Below are 21,050 nucleotides of genomic sequence, written 5' to 3' on the forward strand. Positions count from 1 at the left end.
GTGTTTTGGGATCTCTTGTCATATCCCCACAATGTTCCCACAACCTAAATAAATGTTGAACACATTTTTAAAGAACATATCAGGTGAATGTTTTTTGCACACTAAAATAAACATTGTATAATCATCCGCACAACTGGACAGTGCTTGTGTTTTGGGAACATATCTTTTGTGATGTCCCCACAATGTTCCCACCAGACTGTTCCCACAACTTAATGAAACATTCTGATAACCTTTAAAGAACAGACAAAATGTGTTCTGGGAACGTTCTTGCAACATCAGGTGGCTGTTTATACAAACATTGTATAATCATCAGCACAACTGGACAGTTTTTGTGTTATGAGAATATTTGCCACAACCTAACGAATGTTCCGGAGAACTTTCACAGAACCAATTTTGGTTTGCTAGGCTGGCAGGGAAATGCTCCAGCTCCCCTTGACTCCCTGTGCTTATCCCAGCGAGGGAGGCTATAATTTTCAGGGTGCACTAACAGTTATTTGACTGTGCACACAAGTCGCAACAATAGTCACAGATCAAAAGGCAAATGGGCCCAGACCCTGGTGTGTCTGAGCTGAAATTAGGGTGTTGGGAGGCAGATGCTGGGATGCTGTCTTCGGTCCTGAGGTTTTACTGCCTAGAAGGGCCAGAGGAGCACCACAGGGAGTGCAGGGTGGATTTAAGGTCGTAAAGCTGTCTATATTTGGAGAACATCCAGACGTTTTAACACTAGCAAGACGGAGGAGGCCGAAGATACACAGTCTTCTGGTACTGCAGATCCTTCACTAAAGCTAGCAGTCAATTATGATCCTAAAATACAAAGACTCCAAGGAGCATTACGGCCACATTACCGGTGCATATTTCTTATGGAGATTTACAGTAATGGCTTATCGGCACGGCATAAGGAGCGAATCAGGGGAGGGACGTGGTGGTGATTCTAAATGAGCAGAATCAGAATCACATGAGAACACGGGCTGTGTTCATTTCCATTACCACCTGAGGTAGTATAGTGCAAGCTGTCAACGTACACTCAAAATCCTTCAGGGACTGTCAGACTGAAGACATGGCCGGGGAAGATTGTATGAAATATGAATTATTGAGGTATGTCATGTCGTCTGAGATATTAAATATATAAATGATGAATATGTTACATAATGAATAATTAACAATATGTGCTTGAAACTAAATATGAATCATTCATCAAACAGGGTGTGAGTATTAGAATCAATAAAGCCAAGATCACATTTTGATTGTGATCATTGAGTTAAAGTTCACACAGATGCAAAACAAAACCACACAAATACACATGCACACACACACACACACACACACACACACACACAGACAAATGCCCAATCAACGACCAGTAAGCCAGTAGATCATAATCAACATGGCTGGTCTTGGCAAATGCATACCGCGTGGTTGTCGTGGAAGCCAGCCGTAAGCCCCGCCCCCTTACAGTCCTCCCTCTGTTGGTGTCGTCTGATCCTCCGTTCAAGTAGGAGAGCTCCCTCAGCTGCTCCTGTCTGATCTCATCATTGTAGTCCTGTGGGAAAGAATAAAACAGGCCTCAAAATAAATAAAAGAGAAGATTTGTCTTCCGACCGCAACCGATGCTTGCAACTGCAGCAAAGTTCTCCCAAATAAAATTTCTGAGGATATTCACAGGAAATGCATGATTTAGTTTAACACTGAATATTCATTTAGAGAATGTTCTGGTCAGAGTAGTTTAGGGGAACAAGTCTCAGTCTACTGACAGTTGTTAGAACATTTTAGAACATTGAACTTGACGAGGGAAGATTCAAGGACATAAATTAAAATCTCAGCATTCATAGCAAGTGTTTTAAAAGATAACGCCAGACTGTCATCCAAAACACACACAAACATAGAGGCAAACAGAGTGAAATTTGGTAACACTGTAAGGCATAAACATATATGCCTTATAAGTGCATTTATCTGCACCATAAGTCATTCAAGGTCCATGGCCTTGGTTAGCTACATCATGTCCAGCTTCTGTCCTTCCTCCCTCAAAATCTAAAAGGGCTGAATGGGTAAAAAAACAATTATTAGACACTCAGCCTCTGAGTTTCAAAACTCTGTGGGGCTTTCGGAGGGTCACGTGAGGAACCAGGGGAAACAACTTACAATATTTGTCCTCAGTTGCACTAAGAGTGGGTTGGGAGGGCATGGGAGGCCATGTTGAAAGCAGCCATTACATTGTTCTCGGGTGGGAATATTGCATTGCTGCCTCTTGATTCGTCAATGTTTCTCTCAGTCAGTCATTGAATATGACTAGGATCTGAATCACAGGCTAGATAACAGAGTGGATGAAACATATTTTATTATCTTGTCAACGGGCTTAGACAGATAAACAGGTCTCATTTCCTCCAACCACTTATCCTTGTCCTGTTTGCAAAGACAGCTAGGCTAAAACAAATATGAAAGATGGCATTGAGGCATTGAGGACAGCATTCAGCCTCTACTGATTGGCGTGGTTGATACGCTCATTTCATTTTGTTCTGTTTGTCATTTTGTGGGACATTTATCATCATACTGTATGTGTTGCCTTTTCAAAGTGAGTATGGAGATAAGGTTTGAACACAATACATTGCCAGGTAATACACCATTTACATCATTCAACTTATGATATCATGCTTAAACAAATGCATTTTATGGCCTTCCCAACAACGCAGAGAGAAAGAAAATAAAGTAATAATAATAGATAGACAATCAGTAATGATAACTTGGCTATATACAAGGGGTACCAGTACCGAGTCTATGTGCTGGGGCAGGAGGTAATTGAGGTAGATATGTACATATAACTAGAAATAAAGTGACAGATAGTAAACAGTCGCAGCAGCTTTTGTGATGAGTCAAAAACGTTTGTGCAAAAAGGGTGAAAATAATTCAAGCTCTGTCAAATTGATTGTTGATCATTGCTAGACAACCATTTTCAGGTCTTGCCATAGATTCTAAAATAGATTTAAGTCAAAACTGTAACACAGCCACTCAGGAACATTCACTGTCTTCTTGGTAAGCATCTCCAGTGTAGATTTGTCCTTGTGTTTGAGATTATTGTCCTGCTGAAAGGTGAATTAATCTCCCAGTGTCTGGTGGAAAGCAGACTGAACCAGGCTTTCCTCTAGGATTTTTCCTGTGCAAACCAGGTTTTCCTTTTTATCCTGAAAAACTCCCTAGTCCTTAATGATCACAAGCATACCCATAACATGATGCAGCCACCACTATGCTTGAAAATATGCAGAGTGGTACTCAGTAATGTGTTGTATTCGATTTGCCTCAAACATAACACTTTGTATTCGGACAAAAGGTTTATGTTTTGCCTAATTTTTGTTAATATTACTTTAGTCCTTGTTGCAAACAGGATGCATGTTTTGGAATATTTGTATTCTGTACAAGCTTCCTTCTTTTCACTCTGTCAATTAGGTTAGTATTGTGGAGTAACTACAATGTTGTTGATCCATCCTAAGTTTTCTCCTATCACAGCCATTAAAATGTATTAAGGTCACCATTGGCCTCATGGTGAAATCTCTGAGCGGTTTCCGTCCTCTCCGGCAACTGAGTTAGGAAGGACGCCTGTATCTTTGTAGTGACTGGGTGTATTCATACACTGTCCAAAGTGTAATTAATAACTTCACCATGCTCAAAGGGATATTCAATGTCTGCTTTTTTTTTTACCCATCTACCAATAGGTGCCCTTCTTTGCTAGGCTTTGGGAAACCTCCCTGGTCTTTGTGGTTGAATCTGTGTTTGTACTCAGTGACATCACTTCCTGAAACAGGAGGTAAAAAATGTATAACATAGGTTCACAATATTAACATTAAATGTATCAAAATATATGCTCATACACAAGGAATGTGATCAATATTTACAGTAATATACATACACATACAATATTCAAAAAATCTGGTTGCTGTTCATTTTGTACAAGTTGGACATCCTATTAGTTCTCTGAGATACATTGGAATAGAAATGGTCAAGATGTCACGCAGGGGAGGGGACATTGAGAGGAAACTTAATCAAAGGGAATCTTTCTGGAACCACAGGCTCAACACACTGTCTCCTCTTGGCCTTAACGAGGAGTTTGACTTGAAACTGTTTTTATATGTTTCAAAATGCCCAAATCGTTTTTTTTTGTATCCTAATTGAATATTGTATGTGTATGTATATTACTGTAAATATTGATCACATTCCTTGTGTATGAGCATATATTTTGATACATTGAATGTTAATATCGTGAACCTATGTTATCCATGAGTTCACCTATAACTCCAGCACCTGTGGAAAGTACCTGGATATGCCTATGTTCTTCAGCTTTTGTACAAAAACATGTTAAACACTATTATTGCACACAGAGTGAGTCCATGCAATTTATTATGTGACTTGTTAAGCACATTTTTACTCCTGAACTTATTTAGGCTTGCCATAATGAAGGGGTTGAATACTTATTGACTCGATTCATTTCAGCTTTTCATTTTTTATTAATTTGTAACAATTTCAAAAAACATAATTCCACTTTGACATCATAGGGTATTGTCTGTTGGCCAGTGACAAACAAATACATTCAAATGTAGGCTGTAATACAACGAAATGTTGAAAAAGTCAAGGAGTGTGAATACTTTCTGAAGGCACTGTAGGTGTTCCTTTTGTCCAAGTGGAAAAGGGCATTGTAGATTGCAATAGAGATTGCATCATCTGTGGATCTGTTGGGGTGGTATGCGAATTGGAGTGGGTCCAGGGTATCTGGGATGATGGTGTTGATTTTGTATTTGTATTTGTATTTATTAGGGATCCCTGTAAGGGTTGGTGTGAGGTGTGACCCAGGTGCGGTGCAGGATAGACAGCAGGCAGTAGGCAGAGATGGTGAAACAAGGATCTTTACTGGTGGTCCCGAAGCCAGGATACAAAACAACAGACTTAACACGATAACAGAAAGGTAATAAATCTCAAAAAACAGGTTGACAGCCAAAATACGAAATACTAACTACGACTGAAATAATAAAGAAACAGGGAGAACACTTCTCGAGTACCTGTACATATTTCTCAGATCAGACACTGATTAGTACTGCTGAGCATAGAGAAACTACCAGAGAAAACTGAGCAAGGGAACACAGGGAAGTGAGGGCATTAATACACAAGTGAACAGGTAGACACAGGTGACACCAATAGGATCATGATTAGTCCAGACTGTGAGTGAGAAGGTGCCTAAGGTTGTCGGAGGAGGACACCTAGTGGATCGCTCCGGAACTGCGACCCCATCCTGTAACAGTGCCTCCGACGGAATGTTGTTATCAGCCCTGGGTCCAGAATGTCCCTCCTGGGCACCCAGGAACGCTCCTCCGGCCCATAACCCTCCCAGTCCACCAGAAATTGGAGACCCCTCCCCACCTGCCGGCAGTCCAGGATCCGGTCCACAGTAAAAGCCGGCTTCCCTCCGACGAGGCACAGCGGGGGAACAGGACGAGGAGGGGGAGCCAGGGGACAGGTGGCGACGGGCTTGAGGAGGGACACATGGAACGTGGGATGCACCCGCATGGTGGGGGGAAGTTGCAGGCGGTAGGCCACTCGGTTGACTTGCCGGACCACTCTGAATGGCCTGATGAACCGGGGGGACAGCTTCCTGGACTGCAAGCGGAGGGGAAGATCCCGCATGGAGAGCCACACCCTCTGTACCAGGCGAAAAATCGGTGCCGGGTGATGCCTGCGGTTGGCCTGATGTTGAGACCTGACCGAGGCCCGCTTAAGCGCCGCCCGTACCTGCCTCCAGGTGCAGTGACAGAGACTGATGTGGGCATGGACCGCCGGGACCGCCGCCTCCTCCTCTTGCTCGGGGAATAGGGGGGGTTGGTACCCGTATTGGCACTGGAAGGGGGACAGGCCGGTGGACGAGCAGAAAAGGGTTTTGTTGGCGTACTCCGCCCACGCCAGTCGCTGACTCCACGTAGCTGGGTTGTTGGAGGCGTAGCACCTCAGCACCCCCTCCAGATCTTGGTTCTGGATGGAACTGGGGATGGAAGCCGGAAGACAAGCTGACGGAGGCGCCGAGGCAGGTGGCGAACACCTTCCAGAACCTGGAGGCTAACTGAGGGCCCCGATCGGACACCACATCTTGGGGAAGGCCGTGGACCCGGAAAACATACTGCACCACCAACTTAGCCGTCTCCCTGGCCGACGGGAGCTTGAGAAGGTGAATAAAGTGGGCAGCCTTCGAAAACCGGTCCACAACTTTCCAGGATGACTGTGTAACCATCAGAGGGGGGTAGGGCGGAAATGAAATCCAGCGAGATGTGGGACCAGGTGCACTTGGGGATAGGCAGGGGTCGGAGCAGCCCTGCCGTGGGCTGACGTGAGCTCTTCGTGAGCGCGCACACCGGGCAAGCAGCCATGAAGGCGCAAGTATCCCCCTCAGCTGATGGCCGCCAGAACCTCCTACGTAGGAACTCCAACGTCCTGGCATCCCCCGGATGGCTGGTGAGGTCGGACGCATGCGCCCACTGAAGCAGTCGTGAGCGCGCCGCCTTGGGTAAGTCCATCCTCCCAGATGGACCTCCGCCCGGATCGGCCTCCCGCTGTAGCGCTGCTCTGACCAGCCTATCGATTCCACACGAAACTGGGGCAGCAATTAGGGCGTTGGGGACAATGGGGCTGTCCCTCTCCACCAGGTCCATGGGATCGAACTGCCGGGAGAGCACGTCAGGCTTGGTGTACTTCGACCCCGGACGGTATGAGATCGTGAACTGGAACCTGGTGAAGAACAACGCCCACCTGGCCTGGGGCGAGTTGAGCCTCTTGGCCCCCTGAATGTAGGCTAAGTTCTTATGGTCAGTCCATATGACGAATGGATGGGCGGCCCCCTCTAGCCAATGCCTCCACTCCCCCAGGGCGAGCTTGACCGCTAGCAGCTCACAGTTCCCCACGTCATAATTCCGCTCCGCCGGGACAGCCGACGGGAGAAAAACGTGCAGGGGTGAGTCTTACCATCCGTGAGGAACCGCTGGGACAGGATTGCTCCCACCGCAACGTCTGAAGCATCCACCTCCACAATGAATGGTAGGGACGGATCAGGATGCCCTAGGACCGGGGCCGATGTAAAGCGCCGCTTAAGCGCATCGAATGCGTTCCCCGCTTCCGGGGTCCAGGCGAAGGAGCGCACGCTTGTCTGGGTGAGGGCTGTCAGGGGAGCGGCTAGGGAGCAAAAATTGCGAATAAATCGCCTATTTAAATTAGCAAACCCTAAAAACGTTGTAGTTGCTTGAGGGAGGAGGGCTGGGGCCAATCCAGTACCGCGTTGACCTTGGCTGGGTCCATCTGTAGATCCCCCTGGTTGACTATGAACCCCAGGAAGGAGACTGTCTCTGTGTGGAACACGCACTTCTCCGCCTTGACGTAGCGCTGGTGATGGAGAAGGCGTTGGAGGACCTGCCGAACGTGCTGCTGGTGTTCACTCATGTCCTTTGAAAATATTAGGATGTCATCCAAATACACAAAGACGCTGTGGTCGAGGAGGTCCTGGAGCATGTCATTGACCAACGCCTGGAACACCGCAGGCGCGTTGGCTAGACCGAACGGCATGACTTGATACTCGTAATGCCCACTGGGTGTGTTAAAAGCCGTCTTCCACTCGTCCCCCTCCCGAACTGTAGTAGCTGACGTGTATAGTGTTGAGTCATCCACATACATAGACACACTGGCTTTACTCAAAGCCAGTGGCATGTCATTAGTAAAGATTTTAAAAAAAATAAGGGGCCTAGACAGCTGCCCTGGGGAATTCCTGATTCTATCTGGATTATGTTGGAGAGGCTTCCATTAAAGAACACCATCTGTGTTCTGTTAGACAGGTAACTCTTTACCCACAATATAGCAGGGGGTGTAAAGCCATAACACATATGTTTTTCCAGCTGCAGACTATGATCGATAAGGTCAAACGCCGCACTGTCTAACAAAACACCCCCCACAATCTTTTTATCATACATTTCTCTCAGCCAATCATCAGTAATTTGTGTAGGTGCTGTGCTTGTTGAATGTCCTTCCCTATAAGCATGCAGAAAGTCTGTTGTCAATTTGTTTACTGTAAAATAGCATTGTATCTGGTCAAACACAATTTTTTCCAAAAGTTTACTAAGGGTTGGTAACAGGCTGATTGGTCAGCTATTTGAGCCAGTAAAGGGGGCTTTACTATTCTTAGGTAGCGGAATGACTTTTGCTTCCCTCCAGGCCTGAGGGCACACACTTTCTAGTAGGCTTAACTGTTCGACTGAGGGTCCTGAGCCATGACCAGCCTGTCAAAGCATTTAATGGCTACAGATGTGAGTGCTATGGGTCGGTAGTCATTTAGGCAGGTTACCTTGGCGTTCTTGGGCACAGGGACTATAGCAGTCTGCTTGAAACATGTAGACTGGGTCAGGGAGAGGTTGAAAATGTCAGTGAAGTCACTTGCCAGCTGGTTGGCATGCTCTGAGTACGCGTCCTGGTAATCCGTCTGGCCCTACGGCCTTGTGAATGTTAACCTGTTTAAAGGCATTGCTCACAAGCACTCCCGTTGATTCATACAATATATAAACACATGGCCTTAAGCAACCTCTTGGTGTGAAGGAACGTCTAGCATTTCTCTTAATTAGAAGTGTTAGCTTAATCAAAGCGCAACAAATCTGATTGGGCTTGTGAAAGTTGGGTGTTGACAGAGGCGTTGAGAAAAACAAACTACCAAAGTCTACAAATAGCTGTAGGGGAGAGTGGGGTAAGTTGAGACAAAGAGGTAAGTTGAGCCACCCTTGTTTCTAGGAAACCATACACACAATTAATAATTGTACCAAATATTTAGGAAGAGGTCATAATGTCATGGAGTTTGTGAACGATAAAACCACACGGAAAAAGTGATAAGTTAGGTCCAAAAAAACTGTTTTTCACGACGTCAAATGAATTTATTGTGTCATAGGTTTCATGATGCTTGTTTCTAAACCAAAGTAGATAATTTTAAGATTGTTCTATACATCAGTTGGGATCTCTATAAGCTTCAATATAAGGTCATAAACCTATCACAAAAGTGCATCCTTGTAGCTGTGTGGGCTAATATATTCTAATTGTTTGCCTTGGGGTAAGTTGAGCCAATGGTTGAGCCAATTGCTGGTTGAGCAAATTGAAGTGTTTTCTTCCCAGGTGTAACGCCAGTGATGGAAAAAGTACATAATTGTCATGCTTCAGTAAAAGTAAAGTTACATTAATAGAACATTACTCAAGTAAAAGTGAAAGTAATCAACTTGACACAACTGTGGGAAGCACTGGAGTCAACATGGGCCAGCATCCCTGTGAAACTCTTTCGACACCTTGTATACACTTGTATATTCCAGGGTTGTAGCAGTTGAGGCATACATGTAGCATATCAGATTCTACAGACAGACCTGAATGATTTTCCTTAGGGGCTCCGTCTCCTTCTCCCTAAAGATGTAGGCAAATTTCAAAGCAGATTTTGAGTGATGTATTTATTCATTCTGGTCGTATGAAAAGGACCTCTGTGGTGGTGGTATCCTATATAGTAGATAGGTGTATAACAGCAGAGAGACTGCACAGATGACAGATAACTTGTTTCGGTCACTTGATTGTGAACAGTACAGATGTCATGCCATGTAGGCTCTGTCATAGCCGGCCGCGACCGGGAGACCCATGGGGCGGCGCACAATTGGCCCAGCGTCGTCTAGGGTAGGGGAGGGAATGGCCGGCAGGGATGTTGGTAGAGCATGGCGTTTGCAACACCAGGGTTGTGGGTTCGATTCCCACGGGGGGCCAGTATGGAATAAAATATATATATAATGTATGCACTCACTAACTGTAAGTCGCTCTGGATAAGAGCGTCTGCTAAATGACTAAAATGTAAATGTAAATGTAGCCACTGGCTACTCTTACGGACACTGAAAACGAAAGGCTAACATCACCCCAATGATGTCAACGATATTCACTCGTTCATGCCTTTCCCTTTCCATCAGTGATACATTTTGTGTATAATGTCCAAAACATATTGACCAGTGACTTGTGGACAACCAGACGTAATCAAAATGGTTGTTTTCTAGCGAGTGAATGAAGTAAATGCAATCAAACCTGTTGCAAAAAGCAAGCAATGCCTTGAATAGCTTCAAATGAAATCACTTGATTGCACCAAGTTTCCCCATAGCCAAAACTTGATGGGCTCAAATTGGATCGCAAAATAAATGCATTCAGAGATGAATAGATGTAATGGCTAGCCTGATGAGATCATTATGGAGGCCGTTGGGTGGCCAGGCTAGGAAAATTAGCCTCTGAATGAAAACTGAGTGGTAAAATGCTTGTAACTGAACCAGGAGGCAACAACTTGGAGACAAAACACAGTGATTGAGCTTCGGTTGTGAGCTATTTCCAGAGAAGATAATGAAACAGTGGCATTATAATATGATGACCAAAATACCTGATATACAATATCATCAAAACAATTTTCAGAAGATTTCGCATAAATTGTTTCACTTTTAGTGGTGGTAATATTCTTGTATAATGCAAGGGGAGCCAGACATTGCAGTGAAATACATAACTAGAGCGTTCTTACAGTATATTGGGGGATTCGTGGGTTGTGGTGTACAGCACCCTCATTGGGGTCTGCGTTAGCAAGTGAGAGCGTCTCTACTGTCAGTCCCCTCCCTAACAACTCCTCTGTGGTCCATACTGCTGATGACTGAGATATGTGTACAGACACACCTGCTATTAAGTATTAATGCTGCACATTGTGCTGCATGAATCACTACTCTTCTGGTACCAAGTGACAATATGTGGTCCAAGTCCCAACTCCTCACATACATAATGAATGGTCTTTTCACAGATGTCGCCTGCCCCTTTTAGGGAAAACCCTCTGAACCAGATTACACAGTCTGACTACCATGGCATTTTGTTTGCTTGCAAGGCGAGTTTTGGAAGAAGTCCATTGATTCTAAACTGACAGATGAATATAGAGACTAACAGGATGTCATGCTTTGGGCCCTGTAGTGGGTGGGCATGCCAAGGAAAATACCAAGTGTTGGATTGGCTACTTTGGTCCTCCTCCATACTTAATTTGAAAGAAAGATGAATACTTCAAACATAAAATCCTCCTCCTCCAACTCGGTTGCATTTAGGGGAGTTTATCATCAGGCTCTGGAAATGAGTCTCCATTAAATGAGACAAAGGGCAAGGCGGGGAAAAAACGAATCCCAAAAATAGAAGTACATTCAAACCTTACCAAAGCAATAATACTTGAGGGGTACACACAGGTGTCCTTCTACTTGACATTCTAGTCTGGTGGCCACTATGAACAAAGTGGAGATATTACATATAGTCTGGACTGAGCTGGGGGGTACTATGACCTGATCATTGCAGCTGCCGAAGCTGAAGCACACCTCTGGCCTTCCAGCAAAGCAAAGGTTCTGTGATGTAAACCCTAAGGAAGGGAGGGGGGAAGCACAAGGAACGCCATGAGGAAACTCTCATCCAGCCCTTCTACCGGAGGGATTGGCAGACACTGCAAAAATGTATTAATATATATATAATATTAATTATATTATATTATTAATATATATATAATATTAAATAATATATAATATTAATTACTGCTAACTGCTGTAGGCTCAAAGTCGGCAGAGCCTTGCAAGTGGCTCCATACTGCACTTGTTAATTGTGGAATACATTAACTCACTCGTTAGCTAGATGGAAACGGGTGGGGGGAGGCAAAAAGGGGGCGGGGGGGAACAGAGCAAAGGAAAAGTTTTATTTGCATTGTAATATATAAAATGTACTATATCAACCTTCCAGAAGATATAGCAAGTTATGTGAAAAAAGTACTTCATTTTCATTCTTGAGAGATTTCAGTTGGGGTTGTGCCAAAACTTGTCAATGTCCACCATCCAACCTTCAATCAGTCTGTCTGGAGCTGTTTTAATCACTTGATTAACCCTGTAAACTTTCAATTACATCTGAGAGTGCAAAAAAAGGCCCAGTAGAGGAATCCACGAGAGCAAAAGTGCACAGACCCATCTGAATGTACAACTCACAATTACCCTGGAGGAATTTGAGTAAATGAAATGGTTTAAACGAACTTACTGGAACTAGGAATTTCTTAATCTCCTCCAAGGCATGGCTCATGCGGGAATAGGCCTCTCCAGGTGGAGCGAAGACTTCAATTAAAACGTGGAGATCGTTACTCAAATGGGCATACTTGGCCTCTCCGCTTTTCCTCAACTCTTCTTCCTGATGAAAAAAGAGAACAAAAAATCAGGTCAAATATTAGTGTCGGGCATGAAAGGAGAAAGTGAAAGTGATAATTACAAATAGTACAGTGGGTATGATGGAGATATCAAGTGAAGCATGTGGGGTTTACAAGAATCGTTTGTAGCCCACAGCTGCCTGTTGATAAATTCAATCTCATCAACATGTTTTCATTGACTTCCTCCCTCAAGCATTTGGGAGGTTGGGAGGGAGATGTCCCTGTTGCATGCCAGCCAGCCTATCAGACTGCATCCACCCACTGGGATTTACACCATGAAGCTGTGGCTGAATCATATTGCTGGTTTTGGTTTACATTATAAATAAGATACTACAAACTTAAATGATGTGTGAACCGTATTTGTGGTCTTCAATGACATACAGGAGCTGCATCCTAACTTGGAATTTATGTGTTAGTGTGTGTGTGACTAACTGTCATGTTAATCAATCATTATATGCAACAATGCAAACACACCAGGTAGGATTCTGGTTTATGAAAACATGACCATCAAAACAATATGAAATGTGAGCTAAACATACACCTCACAGTGTGGCTGACAAAGCATTTTGATATTTAGTTGTGTGCTATATTGAATTTGTGAATGACTAAGAGATCCTCTCTTCTTCAGACAAACTACATTACCTCCCACTCTGAAGAACCAGTCATTGTTCCAAAGTGGCCTGATTGCTGAAGGTCACCACTACAAACTGTTCTTCAGAAAGCCGGTAATTACTTCAGCCAGCATTACCTTCTCATGTTGATTACCTTGGGCTCTGGCACACATTCAAAGACTGGAGATGCTTTGATGTGGGGATTCTCCCAGATGCTTGATCAGTGGTGTGGTGCACTCCCTCATCACATCAGCCTTCTTCTCCATTTCTTAATAAACACTTCTTGATTCCCAAAGCATACGACATGACAGTCTATGATGACCTAAGAATATGTTGTATAGACAACCTCATTTGGTTCCAAGGTGAAAGAGACATTTGAGCAAATGTATTCATGAAACCCATAGCTTCCCTTTATGGTACTGCTAAAGTCAATGGGGCAAACATTCATTTAATGAGAAAGAGTATAACACTATATAGCACTGTAAGAAATTGCCTGTAATTCTTGCAGTAAATTACTGGCAGCACAGACCCCAATAACTTACTGTAGATTTACAGGACCTTTGCTGTAACACAAATGTACAGAATATTACTGGAACACCTGAATACAGTAACATGCTGTATTTCTAAAATGTGCATTAATGGAAGCACAGTGGTTGGTAAACTGTTGCAGATTTATGTGGCCAACGATAGGCAGTATTTCTGTTACATGTATTTGATATACAGTGCATTCAGAAAGTATTCCGACCCCTTGACTTTTTCCACATTTTGTTACGTTACAGCCTTATTCTAAAATGTATCAATCTATACACAATACCCCATAATGACAAAGCGAAAACAGGTTTTTTGAAAAATTGTACATACGTATTCAGACCCTTTTCTATGAGACTCGAAAAGAGCTCAGGTGCATTCTGTTTCCATTGACCATCCTTGATATGTTTCTACAACTTGATTGGAGTCCACCTGTGGTAAATTCAATTGATTGGACGTGATTTGGAAAGGCACACACTTGTCTATATAAGTTCCACAGTTGACAGTGCATGTCAGAGCAAAAACCAAGCCATGAGATCAAAGGAATTGTCCGTAGAGCTCTGAGACAGAATTGTGTCAAGGCAGAGATCTGGGAAGGGTACCAAAAAATTTCTGCAGCATTGAAGGTCCCCAAGAACACAGTGGCCTCCATCATTCTTAAATGGAAGATGCTTGGAACCACCAAGACTCTTCCTAGAGCTGGCCGCCCGGCCAAACTGAGCAATCGGGGGAGAAGGGCCTTGGTCAGGGAGGTGATCAAGAACCTGATGGTCACTCTGACAGAGCTCTAGAGTTCCTCTGTGGAGATGGGAAAACCTTCCAGAAGGACAGCCATCTCTGCAGCACTCCAACAATCAGGCCTTTATGGTAAAGTGGCAAGACGGAAGCCACTCCTCAGTAAAAGGCACATGACAGTCCGCGCCTAAAGACTCTCAGACCATGAGAAACAAGATTCTCTGGTCTGTTGAAACCAAGATTGAACTCTTTGGCCTGAATGCCAAGCAACACGTCTGGAGGAAACCTGGCACCATCCCTACGGTGAAGCATGGTGGTAGCAGCATCATGCTGTGGAGATGTTTTTCAGCGGCAGGGACTGGGAGACTAGTCTCAGAGATCCTTGATGAAAACCTGCTCCAGAGCGCTCAGGACCTCAGACTGGGGCGAAAGTTCACCTTCCAACAGGACAACGACCCTAAGCACACAGCCAAGACAACGCAGGAGTGGCTTCGGGACAAGTCTCTGAATGTCCTTGAGTGGCCCAGCCAGAGCCTGGACTTGAACCCGATCGAACATCTCTGGAGAGACCTGAAAATAGCTGTGCAGTGACGCTCCCCATCCAACCTGACAGAGCTTGAGAGGATCTGCAGAGAAGAATGGGCGAAACTCCACAAATACAGGTGTGCCAAGCTTGTAGCATCATACCCAAGAAGACTCGATGCTGTAATCGCTGCCAAAGGTGCTTCAACAAAGTACTGAGTAAAGGGTCTGAAAACGTATGTAAATGTGATATTTAAGTTTTTTATTTGTAATAAATTAGCAAAAATGTCTAAAAACCTGTTTTGCTTTGTCATGATGGGGTATTGTGTGTAGATTGATGAGGGAAAAAAAGAATTTAGTCAATTTTAGAATAAGGCTGTAACGTAAAAAAATCTGAATACTTTCCGAAGGCACTGTAAATGTTAATTAATAATACTAGTCTACTAGCTAGTTAAAGTAATTATTAGAACAGATTAAAGACACCACTTATTAATTACAATTACACACTGATTACAAAATAATAAACTTCCACAAGTTAGTAACAAATATATAACAATCGATAGGGAAGTTATTAGCTGGATTTATGGTACTGAAAAAGAGTTTCATTGAAATTAAATTGGTGCATAGCACTGGTATGACAGGTCTGTTGAAAAACACACTGAAAACAAACTTTAAGGCAAACACAGTGTCAAAGTATATCTGAGAGCTGTGCAAATCATAATGCATTTGGAAGTTCTCCTCTGACAGCCAGGGACTTTATTGATCACAAAAAGCCACAGGTCTCTGGCGTGTTTCTGAGGAACTCAGAGAAATACAGAAATGCTGTACTGTTCTGTTTAGAAACACATACCAAAGGAGTGAAAACCACTTCACCCTGACACTTTTTCTTAGTTTAATAGGATCGTATGACCCAGTTTCAGCTAGTCAAGTGCCACATGCCAGAGATCCCTTTCTTTCAGGATTCCCAGCTTGCACTGAGGTTCTTTTTTTTTTTTTTTTTTACAGTTTAGTCGTTTAGCAGACGCTCTTATCCAGAGCAACTTACAGTTAGTGAGTGCATACATTTTCATATTGGCCCCCCGTGGGAATCGAACCCACAACCCTGGCGTTGCAAGCGCCATGCTCTACCAACTGAGCTACACGGGGCCCTCATTAATATGACAGAACATCGTGTGACTACTTGTATGTAGGACTAGTTATGAAACCCTGGAATCACTCCCCTACACAATACTCAATAGTTTCACTATAGTTGAACTGCATTAAAATCAGAAATCTTGGGAAACAAGAAAATAAAATAAATAAACCAGAACGATCAACTAAAACAATTATTTGATCTCATATTAAGAAGATTATTTAAATGTGTTCCTTCATAATAGAAAATGCCTGTCCCACCCAATGAAAGTATTCACACCCAAATTTTCTTGTGGTACAAAGTGGGATTAAAACTGATTTAATTGACATTTTTTATCAACGATATACACAAAATTTACCAGGACGTGTACTCCGAGCATGTGCTGACCAACTGGCAAGTGTCTTCACTGACATTTTCAACATGTCCCTGACTAAGTCTGTAATACCAACATGTTTCAAGCAGACCACCATAGTCCCCGTGCCCAAGAACTCTAAGATAACCTGCCTAAATGACTACCGACCCGTAGCACTGACGTCTGTAGCCATGAAGTGCTTTGAAAGACTGGTCATGGCTCACATCAACAGCATAATCCCAGAAACCCTAGACCCACTCCAATTTGCATACCGCCCCAACAGATCCACAGATGATGCAATCTCTATCGCACTCCACACTGCCCTTTCCCACCTGGACAAGAGGAACACCTACGTGAGAATGCTATTCATTGACTACAGCTCAGCATTCAACACCATAGTGCCCTCTAAGCTCATCACTAAGCTAAGGATCCTGGGACTAAACACCTCCCTCTGCAACTGGATCCTGGACTTCCTGACGGGCCGCCCCCAGGTGGTAAGGGTAGGTAACAACACATCTGCCACACTGATCCTCAACACGGGGGCCCCTCAGGGGTGCGTGCTCAGTCCCCTCCTGTACTCTCTGTTCACCCATGACTGCATGGCCAGGCACGACTCCAACACCATCATTAAGTTTGCCGACGACACAACAGTGGTAGGCCTGATCACCGACAACGATGAGACAGCCTATAGGGAGGAGGTCAGAGATCTGGCCGTGTGGTGCCAGGACAACAACCTCTCCCTCAACGTGACCAAGACAAAGGAGATGATTGTGGACTACAGGAAAAAAAAGAGGACTGAGCACGCCCCCATTCTCATCGACGGGGCTGTAGTGGAACAGGTTGAGAGCTTCAAGTTCCTTGGTGTCCACATCACCAACGAACTATCATGGTCCAAACACACCAAGACAGTCGTGAAGAGGGCACGACAAAGCCTATTCCCCCTCAGGAGACTAAAAAGATTTGGCATGGGTCCTCAGATCCTCAAAAAATTCTACAGCTGCACCATCGAGAGCATCCTGACTGGTTGCATCACCGCCTGGTATGGCAACTGCTTGGCCTCTGACCGCAAGGCACTACAGAGGGTAGTGCGTACGGCCCAGTACATCACTGGGGCAAAGCTTCCTGCCATCCAGGACCTCTATACCAGGCGGTGTCAGAGGAAGGCCCTCAAAATTGTCAAAGACTCCAGCCACCCTAGTCATAGACTGTTCTCTCTGCTACCGCACGGCAAGCGGTACCAGAGTGCCAAGTCTAGGTCCAAAAGACTTCTCAACAGCTTCTACCCCCAAGCCATAAGACTCCTGAACAGCTAATCATGGCTACCCGGACTATTTGCACTGCCCCCCCACCCCATCCTTTTTACGCTGCTGCTACTCTGTTAAGTATTTATGCATAGTCACTTTAACTCTACCCACATGTACATATTACCTCAACTACCTCAACTAGCCGGTGCCCCCGCACATTGACTCTGCAACGGTACCCCCCTGTATATATAGCCTCCCTACTGTCACTTTATTTTACTTTATTCTTACTTTTCTTGTTTAAAATAAATGCACTGTTGGTTAAGGGCTGTAAGTAAGCATTTCACTGTAATGTCTGCACCTGTTGTATTCGGCGCATGTGACCAATAAAATTTGATTTGATTTGATTTGATTTGAAATACTCTGGAATGTCAACGTGTTTTTTTTATTTTTTTTTATTTGTAGAAAAAAACATATATGAAAAATAAAACACTAATATCTTGATTAGATAAGTATTCAACCCCCTGAGTCAATACATGTTAGAATCACCTTTGGCAGCGATTACAGCTGTGAGTCTTTCTGGGTAAGTCTCTAAGAGCTTTCCACACCTGAATTGTGCAACATTTGCCCATTATTATTTTCAAAATTCTTCAAGCTCTGTCAAATTGGTTGTTGATCATTGCTAGACAGCCATTTTCAGGTCTTGCCATAGATTTTCAAGCAGATTTAAGTCAAAACTGTAACTCGGCCACTCAGGAACACTCACTGGCTTCTTGGTAAGCAACTCCAGTGTAGATTTGGCCTTGTGTTTTAGGTTATTGTCCTGCTGAAAGGTGAAATCATCTCCCAGTGTCTGGTGGAAAGCAGACTGAACCAGGTTTTTCTCTAGGATTTTGCCTGTGCTTAGCTCCATTCCATTTCCATTTTTTATCCTGGAAAATCTCCCCAGTCCTTAACGATTACAAGCATACCCATAACATGATGCAGCCACCACAATGCTTGGAAATATGGTGAGTGGTACTCAGTAATATGTTGTATTGGATTTGCCTCAAACATAACATTTTGTATTCAGGGCAAATAGTTGATTGCTTTGTCGCAGTATTATTTTAGTGCCTTGTTGCAAACAGGATGCATGTTTTGGAATATTTGTATTATGTACAGGCTTCCTTCTTTTCACTCTGTCAATTAGGTTAGTATTGTGAGTAACTACAATGTTGTTGATCCATCCTCAGTTTCCTATCACAGCTATTGAACTCTGTAACTGTTTTATTGTCACCATTGGCCTCATGGTGAAATCCCTGAGCAGTTTCCTTCCTTTCCGGCAACTGAGTTAGGAAGGCTGCCTGTATCTTTATTGTGACTGGGTGTATTGATACACCAAAGTGTAATTAATAACTTCACCATGCTCAAAAGGATATTCAACGTCAGCTTTTTTATTTTTACCCATCTACCAATAAGTGCCCTTCTTTGTGAGGCATTGGAAAACCTCCCTGGTCTTTGTGGTTGAATCTGTGTTTGAAATTCACTGCTCGACTGAGGGACCTTACAGTTAATTGTATGTGTGGGGTACAGAGATGATGTAATCATTCAAAAATCATGTTAAACACTATTATTGTGCAAAGAGGTAGTCCATGCAACTTATTATGTGACTTGTTAAGCAAATGTTTACTCCTGAACTTATTTAGGCTTGCCATAACAAAGGGGTTGAATACTTATAGACTCAAGACATTTCAGCTTTTCATTTTTAATTAATTTGTCAAAATGTCTAAAAACATAATTCCACTTTGACATTATGGGGTATTGTGTGTAGGCCAGTGACCAAAAAATCTAAATTTAATCAATTTTAAATTCAGGCTGTAACACAACAAAATGTGGAAAAAGTCAAGGGGTGGGAATACTTTCTGAAGGCACTGTATACACTAGATTACTAATAGGGGGCACTGTGTTGAAGCCCCCATGCCTCCATCTTGGCACTCCCTCAACATTGTAAATAATATTTTGGAAGCTATAGAAATTCATTTATTAAACGTCTACATTCGTTTTTGCCATATTTATTATATTACAGACACCTAAATGCATACTTGTAAATTATATAGTGTGCGCTAAACATATAAATAATATTTTAAAAAATTGTGTGGTTGTCCCACTGGCTATCATAAGTTGAATGTACCAATTTGTAAGTCGCTCTGGATAAGAGCATCTGCTAAATGACCTAAATATAAAAAAGTAAAAATAAAACATTGAAAAATATATTAAAATGTATTCCTTAAAGTATATATTTTTTAGATTACTAATGTTAATGTCCCCACTAAGACAAACTATGTAATTTTGTCCTTGAAACATTTAATTGAAATACTGTAGAATTCCATTCATTCCTATGGAGGACTGCTCCTACTGGCCAATACATAGCATCAGCAATCCAAGGTGTATATGCATCATTGGTCCCACCACTATAAACATTACTTGAAAAGTAAATGGGAGAGGTGAGTTTACTGGAAAGTATGACATGAAGGAAAAGTAGATCAAATCAAATCAAATTGTATTTGTCACATGTGCAGAATACAACAGGTGTAGACCTTACAGTGAAATGCTTACTTACAAGCCCTTAACCAACGATGCAGTCTTAAGAAAGAATACAAAAAAAAATAACGGGGGCACCGGTTAGTCGAGGTAGTTGAGATAATATGTACATGTAGGTAGAGTTATTAAAGTGACTATGCATAGATAATAAACAGAGAGTAGCAGCAGCGTAAGGGGGTATGGCAGTTGCCATACCAGGCAGCAATGCAACCAGTCAGGATGCACTCGATGGTGCAGCTGTAGAACCTTTTGAGGATATGAGGACCCATGCCAAATCTTTTCAGTCTCCTTAGGGCGAATAGGTTTTGTCGTGCCCTCTTCACGACTGTCTTGGTGTGCTTGGACCATATTAGTTTGTTGGTGATGTGGACACCAAGGAACTTGAAGCTCTCAACCTGCTCCACTACAGCCCCATCGATGAGAATGGGGCGTGCTCGGTCCTCTTCTTTTTCCTGTAGTCCAGAATCATCTCCTTTGTCTTGATCACATTGAGGGAGAGGTTGTTGTCCTGGCACCACACGGACAGGTCTCTGACCTCCTCCCTATAGGCTGTCTCGTCGTTGTCGGTGATCAGGCCTACCACTGTTCTGTCATCGGCAAACTTAATGATGGTGTTGGAGTCGTGCCTGGCCATGCAGTCATGAGTGAACAGGGGGTACAGGAGGGGACTGAGCACGCACCCCTGAGGGGCCCCGTGTTGAGGATCAGCATGGCAAATGTGTTGTTACCTACCCTTACCACCTGGGGGCGGCCCGTCAGGAAGTCCAGGATCCAGTTGCAGAGGGAGGTGTTTAGTCCCAGGGTCCTTAGCTTAGTGATGAGCTTTGAGGGCACTATGGTGTTGAACGCTGAGCTGTAGTCAATGAAAAGCATTCTCACATAGGTATTCCTTTTGTTCAGGTGTGAAAGGGTAGTGTGGAGCTCGGAGTACACGTCCTGGTAATCCATCTGGCCCTGCGGCGTTGTGAATGTTGACCTGTTTAAAGGTCTTACTCACATCGGCTACGGAGAGCGTGATCACACAGTCATCCGGAACAGCTGATGCTCTCATGCATGTTTCAGTGTTAGTTGCTTCGAAGCG

The 21,050-nt window shown here is 43.6% G+C and overlaps 1 pseudogene across 1 annotated transcript in view; it reads right to left on the bottom strand.

Annotated features, from left to right (window-relative positions):
* Positions 1-21,050, bottom strand: part of LOC311148389 (KH domain-containing, RNA-binding, signal transduction-associated protein 2-like) — a 97,765-nt pseudogene that overhangs the window by 13,847 nt on the left and 62,868 nt on the right. The window contains exons 4-5 of the transcript in view: positions 12,106-12,252; positions 1,410-1,540 (exon numbers count right to left, since the gene is read on the bottom strand). The product of the transcript in view is annotated as a KH domain-containing, RNA-binding, signal transduction-associated protein 2-like (transcript). The remainder of the gene's footprint in view (positions 1-1,409; positions 1,541-12,105; positions 12,253-21,050) is intronic.

This window comes from Coregonus lavaretus (assembly GCF_964263955.1).
Source record: "Coregonus lavaretus genome assembly, chromosome: 1".
NCBI classification, from domain to species: Eukaryota; Metazoa; Chordata; class Actinopteri; order Salmoniformes; family Salmonidae; genus Coregonus; species Coregonus lavaretus.